A 19,195-nucleotide genomic window follows, 5' to 3' on the forward strand; every position below is an offset into this window, starting at 1 on the left:
CGAGGACAGCCACGTAAAATGCACTGCATCCGTTCCGCTTACGGGACGGATGCAGTGCATTTTATATGGCAGGCTAGACCCTCCTATTTTGATTGACACCTCGTTCAGCCAATCATGTAATTGGCTGCGCCAAAATCGACCGAAACGCTACATGACACCCCCTGGTTAGTACTGGCTCTGGAAAACCCATTTCATAATATGATTGGCCGAATCAGGTGTCAATCAAAATGGGAGGGTCTAGCCTGCCATATAAAATGCACTACATCCTGGGGGACAGGACACGGCCAGTTAACGGGCAACGACAGGGGTTTTCCAGAGCCAATAATAACCAGAGGGCGAAGTTTTTTTTCAGGTGATTTTCATGTTATTTTGCTCAATTTCAACAACACAGCACAGCTCAAAAACACTGCTTATGACCTCAGATTTCATTTTTATATATATATATATATATATATATATATATATATATATATATATATATATATATACATATTAGGGGTGGGACTCGATGAAAAAAATTAATCGAATTAATTACAAGCTTTGTAATTAATTAATCGAAATTAATCGCATTTTAATCGCATTTCAATATTTGACATGAGAAATATTAATTTAAGTTTAGTTGATGAATGAATCAATATACATAAGCTTAAACTTCAAAATCTTGTTTATTTTCCCACCAGTCTGCTACACAGACCAACGAAGGGTGGAAGTGCTCCTGTGATAAACTCCTGAAATTAAAGTTAAGCATCATAACTGGATAGTTTTATTCAACATTAATGTCTCACTTGTTATAGTTGGAAATTAATCATTCTCTCAGCTGTATTCCTTGATGTTGTTATGCTTGTTTTAACAGCTTATTTTGAATTAAAGACTTAAAATTAAACCACAAAAAGGAGAAAAAGTTCGTTCTCTGTTTAACAGCTGCTTTTACACAGCTGTGCTTCACACTCACGGTTGCTAGGCGACATGAGCTACGCAGAGGTGACGGCAGCTGATATGAAGGCTAGCCGCTCACTTCCTCTCTTTGTGGTGTTCGTGGGCTGCGAAAGACGTGGGCCGGGTCCTTCGCAGGATGCGGCCCCTAATTTGGACATTGTGCGTCGATATAATCTGTATGCCGGGAACTCGCGCACTGAGAAACGTTCCACGGTGCAAAGTGCGATTAAAATGCGTTAAAATTTTTAACGCGTTAATTTCCCCGTAATTAATTAATCGAAATTAACGCGTTAAAGTCCCACCCCTAATATATATATATATATATATATATATATATATATATGTGTGTGTGTGTGTGTGTGTGTGTGTGTGTGTGTGTGCTTGTCATAGTACCGACAAGAATTTAAAACTACTTTCACCCCTGAATGTAAGTCATAATAATGGCAAACTTTGAAACAAAAAGAGTTAGCTAATCAAAATAAGACTGCAACAAGCAGCAACCTACTTTATTTAGCTGTGAAACTTTACAGTAACATTATGGACCCTTGGTTTATTGTATACAATCACATTTCATGGTTAAAAAGGTAGAAAACAAACAAAGAGCTATTTCCAATTTTTGTCTGAGCAAATGCAAGTGCTTTAAAAGGCTGTCCTAAAAGCTCCCTGAAAAGCCTTCAGCTGATCCAAAATGCTGCAGCTAGAGTACTGACAGGGACTAGAAAGAGAGAGCAGATTTCTCCCATATTGGCTTCTCTTCATTGGCTCCCTGTTAAATCTAGAATAGAATTCTTCTCCTCACATACAAGGTCTTGAATAATCAGGCACCATCTTATCTCAAAGACCTCATAGTCCCATATCACCCCAACAGAGCACTTTACTCTCAGACTGCTGGCTTACTTGTGGTTCCTAGGATACTTAAGAGTAGAATGGGAGGCAGAGCCTTCAGACTCTGCATTTAATCATTAATTATTATTAATCTCTGGCTCTCTTCCACAGCATGTCTTTTCTCTCTCCTCAGTCCTCAGCAGATGACCCCCCCTCCCTGAGCCTGGTTCTGATGGAGGTTTCTTCCTGTTAAAGGGAGTTTTTCCTTCCCACTGTCACCAAGTGCTGCTCATAGGGGGTCGTTTGACTGTTGGGTTTTCTCTGTATTATTGTAGGGTCTTTACCCAAAATACAAAGCGCCTTGAGGTGACTGTGGTAATTTGGTGCTGTCTAAATAAAATTGAATTGAATTTAACTATATATAATTTTATAATTTGTTCGTGTTCACAAATTCCTGAGCTTCAGTCATTGGATAGCACAGCTCCTTTTTTCCACCTGCTTCTGCAAAGTCAGAATTTCCTGCTGCAGAACACAGTTTCTTTTGCTTCATTGACTCTCCTCTTAAATTAACTTCTCTTTTGACTTCAGCCTTCAGGGTGTTCTTCCTCTGTTGCTCTTGAGCCTTTAGTTCCTTTGCAAGTCTCTGTTTCTCTTTCTTTAGGGTCTTCTTTGCCTTTTTGAACATCTTTGCCGTGTGGCGTCCCCCACCATTCTCCACAGTCGTTCTGTTGACTTTCTCTAGGAGCTGACTGGTTTGATCTGGGGCTTCCGCTTCATTATTGAAGACGTGATTTCTGCCGCAGGCATCCTCAATGAGCTCTTCGAGTGTTCCATTCTTTGAGATGAAAGTTTCAATAGTTTGCTTCTTTGGTTTGTGTCCATGTGTGAACAGAACCAGTGAGTATTTAGCTGCCTCTTTAGCAAAAGTACTTTGAATCATCCTGACAGTGTCTTTCTTTTCCGGGCTGAACCTACCCAGCTTTAGGACCACCAGAAAGACATGAGGACCAGGAGAGGAGAGAGTAATAGATGTTCTAATCCTTTTCAACACTTCTTCTTCACCAGCATTACTGTCAAACAGCCCCAGAGTGTCAGTGAGTCACCTTTCTCCTGTCCACCGCTCCCTCAGCTCTCTTGCACTGAGATGTGCAGGAAGATGGGGACAGTCCAGACTTTTCTTTCAAGATGGTGTTTCCTGTCGCACTCTTCCCCCCTCCTGTCTTTCCTGCCAAAATAATTCGGAGTTCATCGCTCTTGTTCTGCTTCCAAGATCCTGCAGAAATAAAATATATATTATTTTTGTTCTTTTCCCAGCATATAAAAATAATAAACTTTACTGCAGGTTGCACACAGTTTACAGGTTAATTGTTCACCAGCACAGTGTAAGATGGCAGCTATCTTTCCCAGAATGCCAAGCATCAATCATTAAAGCAGAAACCTAAAAGACTGAATGACCTTCACAATAATTTACTAAAACATGATCATATAAATTAATACCAACCCTCTTTAACAAATCACTGTCTTTATTTTAACCTTAGTTCGGAGTTAGGCTACGAACCCATTTTATCCAGTTTGTTGCCTCTTTGGAAAAACCAAATGAACAAACACAAAAAACCCAACAAGTTTTACCAGAACAACTGTAATGCCACAGAGTCAGAGACTTCATTAGAAAGACAGCATCTTCTGGTCTATTTAGCATGGGGTTAAAACAAAACCTGACCTATCCCTCCCACTGACCCTACACAGTTACCTGGAGATGCAGTGCAGCCCTCATTTGGGAGGCTGAGACTCAGATTACTTTTTAAGCCACAATTTATGGATGTCTCTGATAGGACGGCTATAAGGAGACAGTCACTGAATGTCTGTTTGTTGTTGTGACTGTGCAGATTGAAGGATGCAGCATTTTAGAGAATTGCTCATCCAAAAAACATGTATGAAATGAATAGAATTAAATAAAAATATGATGTAAAATATGGTGTTTTTTTTCACAACCCCTCAAAGGTCTGTTTCAGGGTTAACCCTCGATTTTCCTCTAAGAGTCAGGATGTTACAGAGCCTGTGCCTTCAGATCATGATTCTGATCGTTAAAGCTGCCAGGCGGGACAGCTTTGGAAAGAAGGGTCTCGAGTTCCCTTGCGGTGCTGCTGGCTGTGCCGTGTCTGATAAAAACACCAATTTGGACTTCAGCAGGTTTAGAAAAACACTTTTTTATGACTATAAAGGATTCCTACTTACAGAACAGAATTTATTTAGATACTGCATTTAAATTCCATCAGAAAATGTAATTATTTACAAATGACAATTAAGTTAGTAATGATTAGCTCTATACAGTTGAGTAGCTATCCCTTCCACAGGTTCAAATAATTTCTCTAAGTAATAGAAAATGATTATGAAAGTCCTTTTTATTCTTTATTTTTTCAGATGCAGGTAAGCAAGAATGCCAAAATTTTCCTAGGAAGAATAAAATGCCTAAAATTATATAAACCTCACTGTACATGGCAGCGATCTGAGAGTTTCACTGCTACAGCACCAACTGTGTATTTTGCTGCATCTTCACCAAAAGTGGTCTGGATCACCTGGACAGTATCCTTCTCTTCTTGGGTGAATCTGCCCAGCTGAAGAACCACAAGGAAGGCGTGAGGACCAGGTGAAGACAGAGAGATGCACACCTTGATCCTATTCAGTACTTCCTCTTGAGTGACGTTTGTGTCAAATAGCCCTGTAGTGTCAGTGACAGCCAACATTCCCCTTTGCTTTATGGCATTGAGACGTCAGGGAGGATGGTGACAGTTCTGACTCAAAGGCTTCTCTCCCCAGGATGGTGTTTCCTGCTGCACTCTTTCCCACTCCAGTCTTCCCCGGTAGAACAATCCTCCTTTTGTCTGGGTCTCTGGCACCTTTGTACCCTGTTGGACAAAAACATGCTGGTCATCATACAGTGCTGTGCTGTTCAGGGTGCTGTGCACGTGCCAAATAGAAAAACAGAGTCCTTTATGATGAAAAAGTATCACTGATGAGCTGATTAAATTGTTCCATGCCAACATGGTACTTCTAAAAAACATTTTGTATGTTATCCAGCATGTTTGGAACAAGCCACACAGCTCAGACATTCTCTGCTTCAATCAAGATTGACTTTCAATACCTAACTCTCCTCTTTAATAATAACAACAAACAAAACAAAAAAACTCAAATTTTAGGGATTCAAGAAATAAATTGGATCCAGGCATCCATGAAAAAGGGGATTTATGAGGTTTACTGTTAGCAAGAAATTATATATAACTAATTAAAGGTGATATACCATGATTTAAATGAAGTATTTCTAAATAAAATTTACAGCACTGCTGTAAATTTGGACATAGATGAAGACTGAACACTAAATACCAGTGACATTTAGAGTGTTTGTCAAGTTGGGATAGTTAGCACCTAGCTGTGGTTAGACTAATATAAACCCATTAACACAGTTCTTTGTATAGAAACTCCTGAATGATCAGACTCCATTATATATAAAGACCTCATGGTAACATATTATCCCAATAAGTGCCATTTACCGCATGTCTTCCCCAGCTCTCTCCTCCTGATTTCATGTCTCTCTTCACTGCTGACTATCAAATAAATAAAAAGGCCAAAAAACTAATAAATTAAAATAAAAAAAAGACTCTGAGATTTCTCACAATGTTGCTGGATGCCAAGGTAATGCCACACAGAATATGTGGTCGCCTGCTCATCCGCTGAGCCACCCTGGTGCCCTTAAAGTCCTTTTTGACCAGGATATGTCCTTCAATGCACATATTAAACAAATATGTAGGACCGCTTTTTTGCATTTGTGCAATATTTCTAAAATTAGAAACATCCTTTCTCAGAGTGATGCTGAAAAGCTCATTCATGCATTTATTACTTCTAGGCTGGATTATTGTAATTCATTATTATCAGGCTGTCCTAAAAGCTCCCTGAAAAGCCTTCAGCTGATCCAAAATGCTGCAGCTAGAGTACTGACAGGGACTAGAACGAGAGAGCAGATTTCTCCCATATTGGCTTCTTTTCATTGGCTCCCTGTTAAATCTAGAATAGAATTTAAAATCCTTCTCCTCACATACAAGGTCTTGAATAATCAGGCACCATCTTATCTCAAAGACCTCATAGTACCATATCACCCCAGCAGAGCACTTCGCTCTCAGACTGCTGGCTTACTTGTGGTTCCTAGGCACCTGCTTCGAATGTTATCAGTCCATTAAATTATTAGCAGTTGTCAGGCTCATAGTTACGGACCAGGCCGTCTCCACCTCCTTGCTGGTTGAAAAGGTTGTTATCATTGTTGTAATGGAGGATCACTGACAGATGAATGAAGGACCACAGAATCCATGCTCACTGATGTAGCAGTGTTCAGGTAAAAGGATTTTAATGGACAGCATTTATATAGTGATATTAATAACAGTGACATAATCAGTTGAAATTTTATTAATGTGTTAATGTGTGAGAGCACTGATATCACAGCTCTGAGATGCATTTGTAGAGATTATTGCAGGTTTTACCTTCTTCTAAAGTTTTTGTGCAAATGTTAGCAGATATTGTAGGAAAGAAGTCACTATTTAAACGATTTTATGACAAAAATATGAGCTTCTGTCAGGGATCATTAAGTTACCAGTTAAGTAAAATGATTATTTTGAGCCACAGATTCCCAACAAATATCCGGATTAGCTTCAGTGCATCCATATTCAGTATCTGTGAGTTCAGTGCATCATTTAAGCTGCATCATACTGAGCCAGGGTTATGGACAGTGTAAGATAAAATTATACTGTCTGGCTGCCTTTAATCCTCCATGACAAACCTGAGGATGCAGCTTTATTGAACCTGCTGGCACCTGAGAGTGAGCTGAGACTTCAGTAAAATTCCCATCATGGAGAGGCTTCCAGAAACTGGGAATCCTGTCAGTGAGCAGGGACTGACTCACTGTGCTCAGCTTTAAACAAACCCAGAGATCATCTCTGTCAGGTTTTGGCTCAGGCTGCTTTGGACTCACTAATCTAGAAGCATCAGACTACTTAGTTTCCACACCATTGTTTTGTTACTGATTCATTGCTTTACATTGTTGTTGTTTAGACTAGATTAGATTGAACTTTGTTGTCATTGTACACAACGAAAATCCATCCAAGAGAAGACAAACAGCAGAACAAACAGGACAGACGGGCGTCTGCGGTCACGCAGCCGTTGCACAGCGCTACCGCTGATAAGATGGAAACTAAGCAAAAAAAACCAATAGGTCAGGTGAGCACAAAAAAAATCATCTCATATTTTGCCCAGTAGGTGGCACCGTATGAGGTTAAAAAACCCCTGCAATAAGCACATATAGCATATAGCACGGGAGCACTAGAGATGGAAGGGAGCCAGCGGAGGCGGGGGTGTCGGGCTCCTGTGGGGCTGACTCAAACTCCCCCCTTGGCTAACAGCTCTGATAAGAGCTTCAGTTCTCACAGGTCAGAAGACGGGACAGCGGGGCGTAGAGCATCTGTTTCCATCCAGGAGACACACGGGTCTCTGTGTCACCAAGATACAATTAATAACTGCTGAGTCACAGCAGCCTCAGTTTCTGGGTGTGATACTCGTGGCTTACTGGAACACCTTGGATGCTATAAATAGACCTCTGTGGTATTACAGATATGCTGCTGTTGTGTTTGTGTCTGTCCTGTTTTTGTGCAGTGGAGACAATTTTCTATTTGTGATCTCCAAATCAAAAAGTGCTTATTGATTTGCTACTGCCACTTTGTGCTGTGTTTTTGTTTTGCTGCTGTTATTACTCATATTTCATTATGAACAATTTTTGTTGCACTGTAATCACTCAAACTGCAGACCAGTGGCGGGTGAGTAATTGGACAAAAATAATCTGTTTTTTAGTTTTACAAGTGACTTAACAGCAAAGGTGAAATCCTATGATAATTCACTTTTCCAACATATGTGGGACGCTAACATTTAATTGTGTGAGACAGTGCCTATAGTTACAGATACAGTGTGATTATCTTTTTAGGCATGTTGGTACATAGGTAATTAAGCATCGTTGCCCTTGCTATCCTGGGCCCTGGGCTTCCAGACTTGGTGCAGATTATCAGACCCTCCATGTGGAGTGACAGGTGGATCCTGTGGAATCTTGGTGCTACTGTAATGTGTGACATCATGGGTTCTTTACAGCAAATGCTTAAACTTTGGAGGCTAGCAAGGGATTCATAAAGATGATTAAGAAAACAATTAAGAAAAATGTACCACAGATTTCAAACTACTGCCATTTTATAAAGATTACTTTGAACCCAAGAACCCCAAAATGAAATGTTGAAGTAAAACTGAACAATGTTGACCAGCATGGGAAGCTTAATGGGAAAGAAACAGTTTTGCTGTCTAAATAGAACATTAGAGCCAAAGTAAAAATGAATATACTAGCAAAGATCAGGCATGTTGGGTGTGTTGAAATTCTTGTATTTTTGCACACACACACACACACACACACACACACACACACACACACACACACACACACACACACACACACACACACACACACACACACACACTCTTGGGGGTCCTCTGGTAGTCACATGGCTCCATAATATGACTGGCAAAAATACAAGAATTTCATTCATCAGCCTAAAATGGGGAAATGACTGAATCTAATGGAATACAGTCAAAATGTCAAATATCACTACTTTTCTTCAAAATGAAATGCTAACATTACAGAATGGATGATTTTATACTGCAGCTGCAGTGAGATCAAAAACTGTGGTTTCTATGGAAGTCAATGAGGCATTTTTTGGCCACAAAGGTGTCCAGAGGGATTATCTGGCACTACATAAAAATAATAATGCAATCAAATCAGTTTTGTTCCTAACCTTTGATATATCCAAGGCTCTAATCACCACTCATGCCCCATACATTTACTATTTATTATATGGAAAATAATTGCATTTATAAATGGTAAATGGACTAGCTCTTACATAGCGCTTTTCTACTCAGTATGAGCACTCAAAGCGCTATTATAAGGGTTTTTTTTAATGAATAATTAATAATTCATGTAATTAAACTGGCATTTAAAGGGTTAAAATGCTGAAAATTATTTCAAGTTTGGTATTTTTGCGTAAATCTGAAATTGATTAAGTGGTTTATGAAAAAAAAGCAGCCAAAAATCTTGACGTATGAGGATTTTATGGCGTGTACATTTTTGACACGAAGGTGTCCAGAGGGTGCAAAATTTGAAATCTGGCACTACATAAAAAATAATAATGCAATCAAAACAATTTTGCTGCTAATCTTTGACATATCCAAGGCACTAGTCACCACCAATGCACCATCCAGTAATTATTTGTTATATGAAAAAAAAATCAATTTTTGGTGTTTTTTTGCAAAAAAAATGCAGTCATTGACATAATAAAACTGGCATTTAAAGGGTTAAAATCCTGAAAATGATGGATTGTATAGTATTTTTGAGTAGGTCTGAAGTTGATTAAGTGATTTAAGAAAAAAAAGCAAAAAAACATAGTGGGGAAATGGAAGACCACAGGCACAGTTCTAGTTAAGGCCTGAAGTGGCAGGTCAAGAAAAACCTCAGATAGTCAGAGGTGAAGGATGGTGAGAACAGTCAGAGTCAACCCACAGAGCAGCTCCAAAGACCTACAACATCATCTTGCTGCAGATGGTGTCACTGTGCATCGTTCAACTATTCAGACCACGTTGCACAAGGAGATGCTGTATGGGAGAGTAATGTAGACGAAGCCTTTTCTGCACACACGTCACAAACAGAGTCGCTAAAGCACATTTGGACAAACCAGCTTCATTTTGGAATAAGGTGCTGGGGACTGATGAAGCTAAAACTGAGTTATTTGGACATAACAAGGGGCGTATGCATGGTGGAAAAAGAACACAGCACTCCAAGACAAACACTTGGTACCCACAGTAACATTTGGTGGTGGTCCCATCATGCTGTGGGGCTGTGGGGCCAGTGCAGGTACTGGGAATCTTGTTAAAGTTGAGGGTCTCATGGATTCCAGTCAATATCAGCAGATTCTTGAGAACAATGTTCAAGAATCAGTGACAGAGTTGAAGCTGCACCGGGGCTGGATACTTCAACAAGACCATGACCCTAAACACTGCTGAGAATCTACTGAGGCGTTCATGCAGAGGAACAAGTACAACGTTCTGGAACGGCCATCTCAGTCCCAGACCTGAATATTATTGAAGATCTGTGGTGGGATTTAAAGCGGGCTGTCCATGCTCGGAACCATCAAACCTGACTGAAAGAAGAATGGTCCAAAATACCTTCAACCAGAATCCAGACTCTCAGTGGAAGCTATAGGAAGAGTTTAGAGGCTGTTATTTCTGCAAAAGGAGGATCTACTAAATATTGATGTCATTTTTCTGTTGGGGGGCCCAAACTTATGCACCTGCCTGATTCTGTTTAAATAATTATTGAAGACTTTCTGTAAATCCTATAAACTTCATTTCACTTCTCAAATATCACTGTGTTCATCTGCTGTATGATAGATTTAACTGAAACTGCTGATCTGATCAACCAATGATTTATAAAGGAAAATCATGGAGCCCAAACTGTTGCATACCACTGTACTGGGGAAGCATCCTAAACACATCAGCATATCTACCAAGGAACCAATCAGAAAACAAAGTTATTAAAGAGACTAAACACAAAGGTCAGTATTGAATCATACTAGAATGTTGAAATGGCAGAAAACCCTCAAACAGCTGAAGGGCTTTTGCATGGAAGAGTGGCCTAAAAAAGTCTCAGATGCTGGTGGACAGTTGTGCAAAAATGCCTTCAAAAAGTTATGTTTGATACAGGGCAAAACTAGCTCAAGAAGATTACATCACATGACATTTCTGTTGGAAAAACAAACAAACTGTTATCAGCCTTTATAGGTGACAAAAATGTTCAGATCCAGAAGTGTTACTGGGGTAAGAGGCTACCATCGCTAATTTCAAATGGTTTGTCACAACATGTAGGAAAAAACCACGTTACCAAGTAAGCACTGCTACAGTGCTGTAGAGTACAGGCTGTTACACAAAGTATTTCCTTGATCTGCTTCAGCAAAGCTGGTCTTGATGCTTGGCTGCAGGCTACAGACAATCCTCACAATTAAATCCATATCACAAGTATTCAGAAGAGCGAAGGAATGACACAAATAACTGCCAGTCAGTGTAAAATCACTGCCTCTTACCATGACTGGTTGTCCCATCCATGCTGGAAAGCCCGAGCTCAAAGCTATCTGTTGCTGTGTGTCTTGTCTGGTGTGAGTTCTGCCCAGTACTCATTACCTTTCTTACCTCCACATGGGTGTTCCCTCGCTCCTTCTCTCTTTCTCTTAGAGGCCTCAATGTTACATAATGATATGCAACAAGGCATGAACAGTTTAATCCTGTGCAACGACACAACTGTTTCCTGTCAGCTGGTTCTGTCTAAAGCTGTCAAGCATCCAGACACAGAAATGCCTTTTCTCTATCTCTATATCCATATGTGCATCCAATTGTGAGTTGGACAAAGAACTTTGAGCATCTCTTTCCTTCTCAGGACGTGCAGTCAGAGCCCAGAAACCAGCGCTTACAAAGAACAAGCTGGTGTGTTCCAGATGATGAGAAAGCTGCAGCTCCAAACACCAACATTTTTATCTCATAGGCTCCATTGTTGAATGTCTGGAAACACTCCTCGCATGTTTGACAGAGCAATCAGTCTGTGTGCATGAGTACGACATGACAGTCAGGCTGAGCAGGTTTGTGTGTTTTAGCATAAATGATGTAATGCTAAAGGGCACACAGGCTGCAGGTGCTGCAGATTGTTTCTCACCCAGAAGGCCACAGTGTGTCCCATTTGGGACATTTGTGTTTTGTACTTGATGTTGCTTCTTAACTCACCGCAAGGAGGAAAAGTTCATCTTACATTCTCAATATAAAGCCTATACTGGAGAAGAGGGTAGAGTCCTAATGCAAGCAAGCTGCAGCCATACGTGCAGGTGCAAAGCACAGACAAAATGAAACACTTTATGGCACTAAGTATCATTTTTATAAACATAGTAGATTTCCTGTCAGCACAACTGAAGCACAACCTTCTCACACAGTCTGTACCACAAGGCAAATCACAGTATTTTTTCATATTGATTGGCTACAGCTGCCTGTTGTGGGACACCTGTCAAATATAGGATCTACACACCTAACTATAAACTTTACTACTATCTAAATATTTGAATTTAAGAAAATCCATATTGGAAACGTGACAGATAAATACTCTGAGCAAAGTATAAAAAAAAGCTATTTGATCTTTTACTTTCTTCTTTTTCAAATGTTGTGTACATATTATTGCATGTATAATTTACATATATATATGTTTTATAATCGTAAGATGTGGCAAACCACCAAACAAAGTGAGTCTTTTATCAAGCATAATGACCATGTCAGTCCAGGCTGTACACTTACTTTATCAGGTGACCACACTGGTACCAACAAGCTAAATATTTCAGTAGCACAAAAATAATTTAGTATCGCACAAAAGTGCAAAGTTTGATATGTTTTATTGGTGGAAAACATTTAATCCTGGTCAAAAATGCATTTATGATGTTGACTGTCAACAGAACGGGTTCTTTAATTAAACAACGTTCTACATGAAAGAACCCTCACAGATAATGTAATGAACAAATTATTCACTTTTTAATATCAACCTTAAGTTAAAAACAGCTATTAAAATATGCTCATTCAGTTTGTTTGGCCAACAAAAACAAAATCGAATACAAATAAATATCAATAAAAATAATAACCAACAGAAATAAATGAAAGCGATGCCTCTCACATTTAATCACCAAGCTGTGCGCCTCACTGACAACACAGTGTGCTGTTGCACTTTACAGCCCTGCATTTAATAACTGGCTAAACAGGTGCAGAGCACACAAAGGGTTAAAAACTCTGGCCTATGCAAAAGAGCCTAAATGTTGTTTCCGCCTCTCATTTGCAGCAACAAACTGCTCACAAACTGACTTCCTGTCCAGTAAAAATTGGACAGTGACCATCCCAGGATGAAGATGACTGACAAAGATTTAGTTTCTATTTATGAAAGTAAACTGACAACAAGCCGTTATAAACAGCCACATTCACGGTAACATTCCTGACAGACCGGTTTACCTCATTCAAAGACTTTCTGACTCCTGCCGCTGTCTCTGCTGTTCAGAGGGGGGCGGGGGAGCCACTGACGTGACGCTACGTTGTGCCTTCAAAATAAAAGCACGCGATTTAAAAGTTACGTATTTTTCTCCTCCGTGGTGTACTTTTTGGGTGGAACAAATGTTAGGGCGGGTGGCACACGTCCCCCCTTCACCCCCCGGTTCCTACACCTATGTCTGGGAGGCAGACATAATGCTGACGTATTTAATCAAGCAGCCGGTGGAAAGTCTGATTCCATAAGACTGGAAGCTGTTAGAGTGACCGCGGTGAAGTTAGTTTCAAGTTGGATATTGGATATTCAAGCTCCGTGGAGTTAGCGGCATCCAGCTCACAGTTGATCCGATTCAGGGACTCAGATTTCGGCCAGCCGCTCTCTCCCGCTCCCTCCTCTCACCCGCGGAGGTTCACTTAGGGACCATCAATAAATTTCCGATCCAAACACTCTTGAGAAACAAAAATAAATAAATTCCTTATCTTGTGACCCACTGACTCAAAATCTGTGTGAAATTGTTCTCCTACACTAGACAGATGAGGCACACTCATTTTCTTTTCATTTTAAGCCTTTTTATATTTTTTAGCAATTTTTTATGTGAAAAATTGAGATTTTTCTTCAATAGCTTCCAGGTCATGTGACCCACTGACTCAAAGTCTGTGTGTAATTATTCTGCTACATTAGACAAATGAGGCACACTCATTTTCTTTCCATTTTAAGCATTTTTATATTTTTTAGGATTTTTTATAGCCAAAAATTGAGATTTTTCTTCAATAGCTTCCAGGTCATGTGACCCACTGACTCAAAGTCTGTGTGTAATTATTCTGCTACATTAGACAAATGAGGCACACTCATTTTCTTTCCATTTTAAGCATTTTTATATTTTTTAGGATTTTTTATAGCCAAAAATTGAGATTTTTCTTCAATAGCTTCCAGGTCATGTGACCCACTGACTCGAAATCTGTGTGAAATTGTTCTGCTACACCAGACAGATGAGGCACACTCATTTTCTTTCCATTTTAAGCCTTTTTATTTTTTTTAGGATTTTTTATAGCCAAAAATTGAGATTTTTCTTCAATAGCTTCCAGGTCATGTGACCCACTGACTCAAAATCTGTGTGAAATTGTTCTCCTACACTAGACAGATGAGGCACACTCATTTTCTTTTCATTTTAAGCCTTTTTATATTTTTTAGCAATTTTTTATGTGAAAAATTGAGATTTTTCTTCAATAGCTTCCAGGTCATGTGACCCAGTGACATAATACTGTCAAATTATTCTAACACGGTCTCTTAATAAAGTTTTAAAAATTCACATTACTGCCATGATGATAGACGAAAACTACAGTAATTTGAAGTGACATGTAGTACAAATACTTAACACTAGGTGGCTCTAACTCAAACCATCACAACAATGATGATTTATTTCCAAGGACAGAGAAAAGCGTGGAAGTAAAAACTAGCATTTGGCAAAGCATTTTTCCACTGTTACTAATAATGGGTCGTTTTAGAAAAGGACAGAGTCTTAAAAACATAAATCTTTGGCAAAAAGCTGGGGGTGTACATGCCATTACTCAGTGTTGTATTTCTTTGGGTTTTAGTGAGGAAGTTGTAACTCATGAACAGTGGTTATCTCTTGTTATTGCTCTGTTTAAAACAAATGAGAAAAGTTATTTAAAGTGGCTGAAGGTCATATGGTCTGCAGATCGACAAGGAATTCGGACAAAGGTGCTTAATGCAGGTAATGTTACATTTTATTAGCTTGTATTTTGATTTTTACTAGCCCCTAAAGGGACACTGAAGAATAAAAATAATAATAATAAAAAAAAATTTCTCGTGCACACCAGATAGTATCTCATGCGCATGAGATCAGCTAAGTACCAGATAGTATGTGATGTGCACGATAAAATATCTAGTGCGCACGAAAAATGTATTTTAGATGTTATCCTTCAATGTCCCTCTTTTTTCTTCACTGTTCCTTTAGGGGCTCTGTATACTTGTGTTTTACTGTACGTATGTGTGTAAAACAAAAATCTGAACCTAATAACATTTCATTTCGGATATGTTCCTCGGTAGGTAGAGAAATCAGTGACGAGGGCAATGTTAAGGGCTCCATTACAAACAGAGTCAGTGAGAAAAAAAATGAAGTAAAGAGTAGTACAGGACAAGAAGTTTCCTCTGACTATACAGGACAACATACCAGTGAGGACAGGGACCAGTCACAGGGCAAAACAGAAATCCATCAAAACCAGCCACAGTCAGAACAGCAGACAGGAAACGAGGACAGAACAGAGGACACAGATGATGGAACAGAGAACAGAACAGAGGACATAGATGATGGAACAGAGAACAGAACAGAGGACATAGATGATGGAACAGAGAACAGAACAGAGGACATAGATGATGGAAGAGAGAACAGAACAGAGGACATAGATGATGGAACAGAGGACAGAACAGAGGACATAGATGATGGAACAGAGAACAGAACAGAGGACACAGATGATGAAAGAGAGAACAGAACAGAGGACACAGATGATGGAAGAGAGAACAGAACAGAGGACATAGATGATGGAACAGAGAACAGAACAGAGGACACAGATGATGGAACAGAGGACAGAACAGAGGACACAGATGATGGAAGAGAGAACAGAACAGAGGACATAGATGATGGAACAGAGAACAGAACAGAGGACATAGATGATGGAACAGAGAACAGAACAGAGGACATAGATGATGGAAGAGAGAACAGAACAGAGGACATAGATGATGGAACAGAGGACAGAACAGAGGACATAGATGATGGAAGAGAGAACAGAACAGAGGACATAGATGATGGAAGAGAGGACAGAACAGAGGACATAGATGATGGAACAGAGGACAGAACAGAGGACATAGATGATGGAACAGAGGACAGAACAGAGGACATAGATGATGGAACAGAGGACAGAACAGAGGACATAGATGATGGAACAGAGAACAGAACAGAGGACATAGATGATGGAAGAGAGGACAGAACAGAGGACATAGATGATGGAACAGAGAACAGAACAGAGGACATAGATGATGGAACAGAGGACAGAACAGAGGACATAGATGATGGAACAGAGGACAGAACAGAGGACATAGATGATGGAACAGAGGACAGAACAGAGGACATAGATGATGGAAGAGAGGACAGAACAGAGGACATAGATGATGGAACAGAGGACAGAACAGAGGACATAGATGATTGAACAGAGGACAGAACAGAGGACATAGATGATGGAAGAGAGGACAGAACAGAGGACATAGATGATGGAAGAGAGAACAGAACAGAGGACATAGATGATGGAAGAGAGGACAGAACAGAGGACATAGATGATGGAAGAGAGGACAGAACAGAGGACATAGATGATGGAAGAGAGGACAGAACAGAGGACATAGATGATGGAACAGAGAACAGAACAGAGGATATAGATGATGGAAGAGAGAACAGAACAGAGGACATAGATGATGGAAGAGAGGACAGAACAGAGGACATAGATGATGGAACAGAGGACAGAACAGAGGATATAGATGATGGAAGAGAGAACAGAACAGAGGACATAGATGATGGAAGAGAGGACAGAACAGAGGACATAGATGATGGAACAGAGGACAGAACAGAGGACATAGATGATGGAAGAGAGGACAGAACAGAGGACATAGATGATGGAAGAGAGAACAGAACAGAGGACATAGATGATGGAACAGAGGACAGAACAGAGGACATAGATGATGGAAGAGAGGACAGAACAGAGGACATAGATGATGGAAGAGAGGACAGAACAGAGGACATAGATGATGGAACAGAGGACAGAACAGAGGACATAGATGATGGAACAGAGAACAGAACAGAGGACATAGATGATGGAAGAGAGAACAGAACAGAGGATATAGATGATGGAAGAGAGGACAGAACAGAGGACATAGATGATGGAACAGAGAACAGAACAGAGGACATAGATGATGGAAGAGAGGACAGAACAGAGGACATAGATGATGGAACAGAGGACAGAACAGAGGACATAGATGATGGAAGAGAGGACAGAACAGAGGACATAGATGATGGAACAGAGGACAGAACAGAGGACATAGATGATGGAAGAGAGGACAGAACAGAGGACATAGATGATGGAAGAGAGAAACGAACAGAGGACATAGATGATGGAACAGAGGACAGAACAGAGGACATAGATGATGGAAGAGAGAAACGAACAGAGGACATAGATGATGGAACAGAGGACAGAACAGAGGACATAGATGATGGAAGAGAGGACAGAACAGAGGACATAGATGATGGAAGAGAGGACAGAACAGAGGACATAGATGATGGAACAGAGGACAGAACAGAGGACATAGATGATGGAACAGAGGACAGAACAGAGGACATAGATGATGGAACAGAGGACAGAACAGAGGACATAAGATGATGGAAGAGAGAAACGAACAGAGGACATAGATGATGGAACAGAGAACAGAACAGAGGACATAGATGATGGAACAGAGAACAGAACAGAGGACATAGATGATGGAAGAGAGAACAGAACAGAGGACATAGATGATGGAACAGAGAACAGAACAGAGGACATAGATGATGGAACAGAGAACAGAACAGAGGACATAGATGATGGAAGAGAGAAACGAACAGAGGACATAGATGATGGAACAGAGAACAGAACAGAGGATATAGATGATGGAACAGAGAACAGAACAGAGGACATAGATGATGGAAGAGAGAAACGAACAGAGGACATAGATGATGGAACAGAGAACAGAACAGAGGACATAGATGATGGAACAGAGAACAGAACAGAGGATATAGATGATGGAACAGAGAACAGAACAGAGGACGGAAAAGGCACAAAATCAAAGAGAAAACCAATGAAAACAAGGGACAGAAAAGGACAACCAGATAAAGACAACCAAAGTGACTACAGAGAGTGCAATGCAGGGCCTAAAAAATTCAAAATTATGATAACAAGGAAACAGTGGACGAAAATAAAACCAAAACATGGGGGGAGTCAACTACGTCCCCCTTGGACTGACACACTGTACCATCAGTTCATGGAAAAGAATCCATGCTGTACACTTTCTTTTAAGTAACAGCATGTGAAAATGGACAACAGTCGTAAGAAGAAGTCACCATTTTTTCATGCTGCCGCAAAATGCACTTTTCATGGATGCAATGCAATGTACACTTTTAGAAAGAAAATGATTCCCAAATCAGAAGACAAAAAAATCTGTTTTACAGTGAAACGCTTTGGTGAGGTCACACACCATAAGAAACATAGACGATTCAGGCCAGCTAAATACCTGAGAAGAGGTAAGATTGGCAAAGCTTTGGCAGATGGTGTCAGCCATTACTATTACTCAATGTTGAAGCAAACACCCACTGAACAAATTATGGCCGGGAACATGACAAAAAGCCTAACCAAAGATGTACTGAAAAAAATATCGTCCGAGTTGAATAAGAGTACAAGGCTCCATGATGACATTATGCTTGAACTCATGTTAACTCAAAAAGTAATTAAAGAAACAAGTTCTCAAGCATCATCAAAAGGTTACTTTCAGCACCTTCAAATAGATCCATTTGCAGTACACCTATACACAGACACTGGATTAAGGATTTTGGCACAACATCTAAGGCAGTCATCACCTGTTACCCTCCACCTTGATGCAACAGGCAGCGTAGTGCAGAAAATCCCAGACCAAGACAAGCAAGTTTTATATTATGCTTTAGTTTTGCCAGGCATGGGCAAGGATAAACCTCCTTTGCCTGTCACGGAACTGATCACCAACAGCCATAGTATTCCTTCCATTTCTCACTGGCTAATGGAATTCAAAAGGAAACTGTCACACAAAACAAAAATACAAATTTCACAGGTTGAGACAGACTACAGTTGGGCTCTGATTAATAGCGTGCTTATATCTTTCAACAAGGAAGATATTTCTGTGTACCTTGCCAGAGCATTTAACATTGTGCATGGACGCACTACTGGTATGACAAACTTCACTGTGTTGCATCTGTGCTCTGCCCATATAGTTAAGGCTGTGACACAAGCATTTGGCAGAAAAACATCAGACCGAGGCATACAGGAGTATGCAACATTCTGCTTTGCATACCTACTCAACTGCCAAAGTATGCAGCTCGCCATTGAGGTGTTTTATAACATGTGTGTTCTCTTTGATGCAAAAGAATGTACCCATTTGGTAAAAACAAGCCAAACC

At 40.1% G+C, this 19,195-nt stretch overlaps 1 pseudogene; it reads right to left on the minus strand.

Moving 5' to 3' along the window:
• Positions 1 to 2,163: 2,163 nt before the first annotated feature.
• Positions 2,164 to 11,041, minus strand: LOC115777155 (GTPase IMAP family member 9-like; annotated as a pseudogene).
• Positions 11,042 to 19,195: the final 8,154 nt, after the last annotated feature.

The sequence above is a fragment of the Archocentrus centrarchus genome, unplaced genomic scaffold (assembly GCF_007364275.1).
Source record: "Archocentrus centrarchus isolate MPI-CPG fArcCen1 unplaced genomic scaffold, fArcCen1 scaffold_44_ctg1, whole genome shotgun sequence".
NCBI lineage: Eukaryota > Metazoa > Chordata > Actinopteri > Cichliformes > Cichlidae > Archocentrus > Archocentrus centrarchus.